We start from the raw sequence: 7,119 nt of genomic DNA on the forward strand, positions 1-7,119 counted from the left end.
GGATCTAGGGCAAATTATTTAATCTCCCTGGAAAAAGAAATGCACAACTACTTTTAAGTTTGTTGTGAAGTGCACTTGTGACCGTAGTCTAGGTTTGTGCAATGGAATGTAGCACGCTCTAACATCATGCGCCAAGATTTAAAAACAAAGCATTTTTGTTCTGTGATAAAGAGATAACCATGTAGTGGCTGAACTGCGCAGCATGAAATCAGAACATTTTAGATCGATTACACAGCTTCCTTACTTCACCAAATTGTGTAATCGTAAGGAAATAGTTTAGCTCACAGAGCGTAGATTTTTTTCCATCATCATATATGAGAGAACTTTCAAATATGTGAGTTCAGGATGTGTGCTGTACAAAAGCCTCCTATCTGTTTGATTCAAAGGATAATATGACGTTGCTGTATCTCTAATAAGAATCTAGGCCATATCGAGGGTGCACGTGACAACTGGCTTGCCTCTTACATCATTAAAAGCATCATCATTATAGCGGGGCAGGAAGGTTTTTTAAGTTCATATTTAAAAACTCTCACTTTTCATGTATGCCTCTTGGTGCAGTGCTGTAATCAGATCTATACTGAGGTGAAACACTTTTTGTGTGTTGAAGAAATACACTTTTATGTGGGTGAGGCAAGTAGATTATTTTGCATTAGTTCATACGTTTAGGTTTTTCAGAATGGCAGAGCTATTATTGTAAAGCTTGCCTACTCAAATAAAAAGTAGCCTCTCATAAGTTGTTTCCAATAGAGCTCTCACCTTATTACACAAGGCTGAATTGTAATTTGTGTCATATGACCCTCTACCGACATGTGTAAACCCCAGCATTTTCAAAGGTGCAACATCTGTGGATAAGATATGCAGAATTTCATTTCATCATCAAATCTGCCCGATTACAGATATTCGCTTATTTTGTAGGGAGAAATCTGTTTGTTTGAATGCCTTTTCCAGTGAGTAAGCTCTTTACAAAAAAGTCTGTGTTAAACATATAAACGAAGGAAGATGCCTTGAGCAGACACTGCTAACACATTGTGACTGAGAAGCCCACACACATTTATGGGAAAGCACAAACATGTACCCAAGAATGCATTGCTGTTGGAAGCTACACTTTTATGTGAGGCTAAGCAAAGTATATCCTTCTTGAACTAGCTTTAATGAACGCAAACCAAGTTTCAAGTTGTCAAGGGTGTCGCTGTCAATAGTGCAGCAGGTGCAGTTCCACTGTCCTTTGTTGCACAAATGCCGACTCAGTGGAGAGGAGAATTGTTACTGACTTCAGGAGATCATATCAGCATGCGTTCACCCATGGGGAGATTTATTGTAAAGTTAGCCATTCGAGTAAGATTTGCAGATATGATGGCATTATCTATTTATGACACAGTTGTTCAATAGTTTGAGCCTGTCTTGCAAAAATCTGTTGGTCACTTGGGGGTCAAAGATGAGGAACCTGGTAAGACCCGCACAGAACCCTCTATCCTACACAGGGCAAGGACATAAGAGTTTTTAAAAACTAATTCCAAGATTATTTCATTGAGAGATGCTTGAAGTAGTACTCTGTAGTAATTTAACAACTCAATGATTCTGGAAATGGTTGTATGTGTTCCCTTTATTTGCACTCAAGGAGTGGTGCTGGAAGAATTCTCAGAGTGGGGGGGGTGCTGCTGTCAGTGCTGTGTCACTGCAGTTCTAGGGATTGTGAAAAATCCAAGTGACATGCTAAGAATAAGTGTAGCAGATAATCCACACCTATTCAGCTGGAGAGTGATACGGGTGTGGTGTGTAGCCCAGGGTGCATTATGAAACACATTATATTACTAAAGCATGGTTTGGTAGCGCCCTGTCATTTACAGACAGTACCTTTTCCACTCAAATAGGCACTATATTTCCAGAGACAGCTATACAGTTGTGGAAATTGAGTTTCACATTATGTATCATTTGTGCGTCACCAAGTAAAGTCCCCTGAATTGTTTTGATTATTTTAAAATCTTTGTTTTCATCATACTTTAACCCCTTCGGTGCCCGCCCCTTTCCCCGCCCTGTGCCGGCCGTTGCATTAGCGGGCGGGGTTTGTGACGAGCTGGACTCGTCATGGGCACAGCGCCACCGCGGCCCATGACGAGTCCAGCTCGTCACGGGCATTGAAGAGGTTAAAAATAAATTTAAATGTACTTCCTGACTGTTGGCTTGTATTAAGTTTTTTGTACATTTCATTTAGTCATTTAAATTTTGCTGTGCAATAAAAAAAAATTACAGTCTACAGGCTTTAGTATCACAACACTCATATCCCAGCAATATTGTGACATAGTTCACTTTACAAAATCTTCTCACTTAATTTGCAGTCAGACAAACAAACACCAGTCTCCATGTTAAAGGAATAAACAGTTAATTGACAGACCACATAGACTGACATTTGGCCTCTTTGAACATACACCAAATGTGAAACACAGAATCAAAATGTAAAGGCATCTCATTCACCCTCTGAATGCCAGCATGGTTATTTTGAGGTTGCTGCAACACCCCACTTCAAGCACCTATGTATTATTGTACTATACGTCTATAGCTTTACTGGCAATAAATTATAATGTTTGTTATTGCTAGAGTTTGTATTTAATGCTGTGATGGAGCAGGGTTTTGCGAAATAAAACCTGCTCGGATCAACCTTCTCATTGTGTGGATTATTAACAAAATTGTTTGAAAATGAACGGTGTAAAACTAAAAAAAAGGGGAGATAAAATTGCGAAAATGTGTGCTGGAAAGAAATCTGTTTTTTCAGTGCTTTTCTTGGTGTCCGCAAATGGGAATGATTAATGCAGAAATAACCGCCAAAGAAAATAATGATAGAAGCCATAGGTTTAAAAGAGACGTGATATTTTCCTTTTCACTAATGGTTTGAAAATGTATATAATTTGAAGAGAAATGCAAAGAAGCATTAATAGCTAAGCTTTGTAGTGACAATGATAATCACGTGTGTATTTGTTTTTCCTAGAACACATTTTACTGTTCTGCAGAGAAGGTCTCAAGAGTCTTTTTAGGTTTAATTTGCTGTCTAAAACATAGGCTGCAAAGGGATGTATTTTGTCCTTCGTGAGTTCCTGAGGATGGCCAAGGCTGTATAGAGGAAGTAATGAACATTATTAATGGAATTTCATTGCCGACCGGAGTATGCGGACACTTGTGCTACGAGTTTGAAACATTAGCGAGGGGGGGAAATGTGCAAGCTGCGGTAGAGATTATCGGAGTTTCCTCTGCTGGAGGACAATGATGAAAGTTCTCTAAAAACAAAGGAATTGTTGAAGTTAAGTATACTGGAAGTGGAGTGATCAGACGTCCCCTGGCCTAGTCCAATGGGATTTGAGGATTTTGGGGTTTTGATACATGGAGGGGTTGGATCTTTAGTGAATTAGGGTATAATTACTAGTGTTAGAATTTATAGTTATGACAGGATGGAGAGAAATATTCTGACTTTGTGAGAGGAGAGAACTGTTGTAAGGTTCCAGGCTACAGACAATGAATCCAGGCAGAAGATTAAATCCAGTTTATTGTGGGAAGAGCACAGTACATCTCCAGCAGCAGTTCAGCCAAACAACCCTGGAAACTGCATTCCATATGATGTCGCAGTAACTGTAGGCATGTGCCATAAATGAAAATACACAACCCAGTTAAAAGGGCAACATATAATTAAAACAGCAATACTAATACAGATATAACACACCTTCCCCCTTAACATCAACTGGGATGAAGTAATGTACATTTGGAGACACGTCTTACATTCCAAACTTGACCATCTTGAGTGACCACGCTATTGCGATTAACTTTAACAATTTTAACAGGCTTACTTATTTACTACAACCTTTAGAAAGTATACCAGGTTTGCGTATCCTTACAAACTCCCCAACAACAAATTGTGGTACCTTAACTCTCATGCGAAGGTCATACAAGTTTTTACTTTTCTGTTGTTTTTCCTCAATTCTACTGGCCAAGATTTCTTTGTCCAACTTTGAGGATTGAACTCCAACAATTTTCTTAAACCAACAAGGACACAATTTTGATGGAGGTTCTCTACCCCTGAGTAAACGGAATGGTGAGACTTCTGTTGTTGAGTGTGGAGTTATGCGATACAACCACATCTTCTCCCTCAATTTGTCTTTCCAATCGGTACCAAAATCACGTGCCCAGATGATATCTTGCTTAAGTACTCTATTGAACCTTTCAACCTGACCATTGCCTTGAGGCTCTTAAAGAGATGTGGTGGCGTGATGAATATTATGCAATTTTAAGAACTCCAACATCTCATGAGATTTAAACTGCACGCCATTGTCCGATATAAGTACTTTGGGGCTCCCCTCCCTGGCAAAGACTTCCTTTAAAAAAGGATAACACTACTGGTAGTAACATGTGGTACTAGTTTCACCTCTGGCCATTTAGAGTGGTGATCAACCATTACTGTAGCAAACCTGCAATCTTGTGGTAAAAAATTAAATGGACCAGCAATGTCTATTCCAAGTTGTTGCCACGGATGATCAGGCCACTTAACAGGAATAAGAGGAGCAGGATTGCACTTGAGAGATTTCTCACTGCACATACACTCCGGACACTCTCTCACCATCTTATCAACAAATTTGTCTATACTAGGCCACCAAAATATAGATCTTATAAGTCTCTTCATAGACGACATCCCCAAATGGCTTTCGTGACTCAATGACAAAATTGAATCACGCAAAGACACTGGAGGAATACACTTCCCTTGTCTGAAAATGAAATTATCTTCCACCAAAATTTCGTCCGAAACCTTCCAATATGGGAACAACTCATCAGTAATGTTTTTCTTCAGAGGCCAACCAACCTTATTATACTCTATGACTTGTTGTAAAAGATTATCATCCACCATGGCCCTTACCCATGCTTCTTCTGTAATAGAACTGAATTTTCCTGATAAAACATCAGGAATACTAGCAACAATTTCTTCCACCTCAGTATTATCACATGCGTCACAAGGAAGGTGTGATAAACAGTCAGCAGTGACATTAACTTATTCCACTGAGAAACTATACTCTTGCAACCTCGTCATTAATCTGGATATTCTGGCAGTGGCATTCAGACCCCCGCCAGGAGACAATATGGGAACCAATGGCTTATGGTCAGTCTTCAAGATAAATCGTGCTCCCCAGATGTAGTTCCTAAAATGCTCCACCCCCCAAACACATGCTAGTAATTCTTTTTCAATCATTGCATAACGTCTCTCTGTTTCATTTAATGTCCGAGAGGCGAACGCCACATTCCACTCATCTTTGCCGGCACATTGAGACAACACACAACCAAGTCCGTATAAGCTGGCATCCACGGTAAGAACACACGTTTTCCCAACACAAAAAGGTTTGAGTGTGGGAGCAGCGATCATTTCTGACTTAATGTTCTCAAAAGCCTCTTGTTGCCTTTTTCCCCAGACAAATTCAATGTTCTTCCTTGTCAACTCTCTTAAAGGTTCCATTTTGGAAGTAAAGTTTTTTATGAATTTGCTATAGTACTCACACAGTCCTGAGAACGAAAGGAGTTTCTCTTTAGAATCCGGGAATGGGGCTTTGAGAATCGCATCAACAAGTGACTTTTTTGGAATAACACCTTCCTTCGAGAGGGTATGACCTAAATATTCCACCGATTTTTGGAATAACTTGTATTTGTTCCTCTTCAAAGTGAGACCAAAATCTTTGAAAGTCTTACACACTTTCTTTAGATGCTCCAGATGAGACGCTTGATCAGGCGAGTAAATCAAAATATCATCTTGGAAACACTTCACACATGAATCCATGTGTCTGAAAAGATAACACATTGACCTCTGAAACACAGATGCCGCAGATGCTAATCCAAATGGCATCCTCTTGAATTGGAACAGACCTTGAGGCGTAATGAAAGCTGTCAATTGACAAGATTCTTTGGTCAATTCAATTTGGTGATATGCTGACCTAAGGTCCAAAGTGGAAAATACAGTAGCCCCTCCTAACATGCACACCATTTCATTGATATTTGGCAAAGGATGACAATCAATTAGGATATTTGCATTAAGTGCACAAAGGTCCACACATAATCTCAAAGACTTATCAGATTTCCGTGCCAAAACATTCGAGAAACCCACTCAGACGATTCCACCTCCTCAATAACTCCTTCCTCCAACATACTCTTCAGAAGTATCCCTAGTTCATCTCTAACATTGATGGGAACATTTCTGAGTTTTTGCTTAACAGGAGATGCTCCTTTCTTAAGTTTAATCTCATGCGTGAAACCCTTGAGTTTCCCTAATGAATCTGTGAAAACTTCAGGGAATTCTTTCCCAATCAAATCAAACGGACTACCTTCATACACAACATCCTTTTCAACACCTCCCTCAATAACCATAACCGGCTCCTTGTTACGGGGATTGAGAATGATCCCTAGTTTCCATTGATCACGCCAACCCAACACGTTGACACCTTTTTCAGCAACATACATTTTTATAAAAGCAGACCTCCCTTTAAATTCTACTTCAGAAGCAACATAACCTTCAAGATCAATTACTCATCCATCAAAACTTTGGGCTATAATGTCAGGGGGCAATAAATCCTCAACAGACATGATGTTACCAAATTTCTCATTGAAGTAAAGCTTGGTAATAATACTCCAGGGTGACCCCAAATCTGCCATAAGTTCTGGAATCTCATTTAAAGAATTTAACTTGACATTTGGGTGAACTTAGGCTATCGCCCAAAGAGCACACATCAATAATAGAGACAACAACTCCTTTATCACCCTCTTGGCTTCCTTCAGGGTGGTCAAAACCCCTGACAATAGAAACGTCACTGCCCAGACAAATTACACTTTTCCTAGTATCAATTGTTCTTCTCCGGTCATCTCTGCATGCTTTAGCAAAATGTCCTATCCTACCGCACTTTATACATTCTTTTCCTATGGCAGGACAAAACTTAAAAGACGCAACATGACTGGTACGTCCACATCTAAAACATACCACATTTCTGATGTCCCTAACTATTGGTTGATGCGTCTTAGCCATAGACGTTTTTTTCAACAACACAAACCTCGTCTGTACATTTATTACCGTCTCCTTTAGAGTTAACATCATCAATAGTTTTC

Source organism: Triturus cristatus, chromosome 4_1 (genome assembly GCF_964204655.1).
Source record: "Triturus cristatus chromosome 4_1, aTriCri1.1, whole genome shotgun sequence".
Lineage (NCBI taxonomy): Eukaryota > Metazoa > Chordata > Amphibia > Caudata > Salamandridae > Triturus > Triturus cristatus.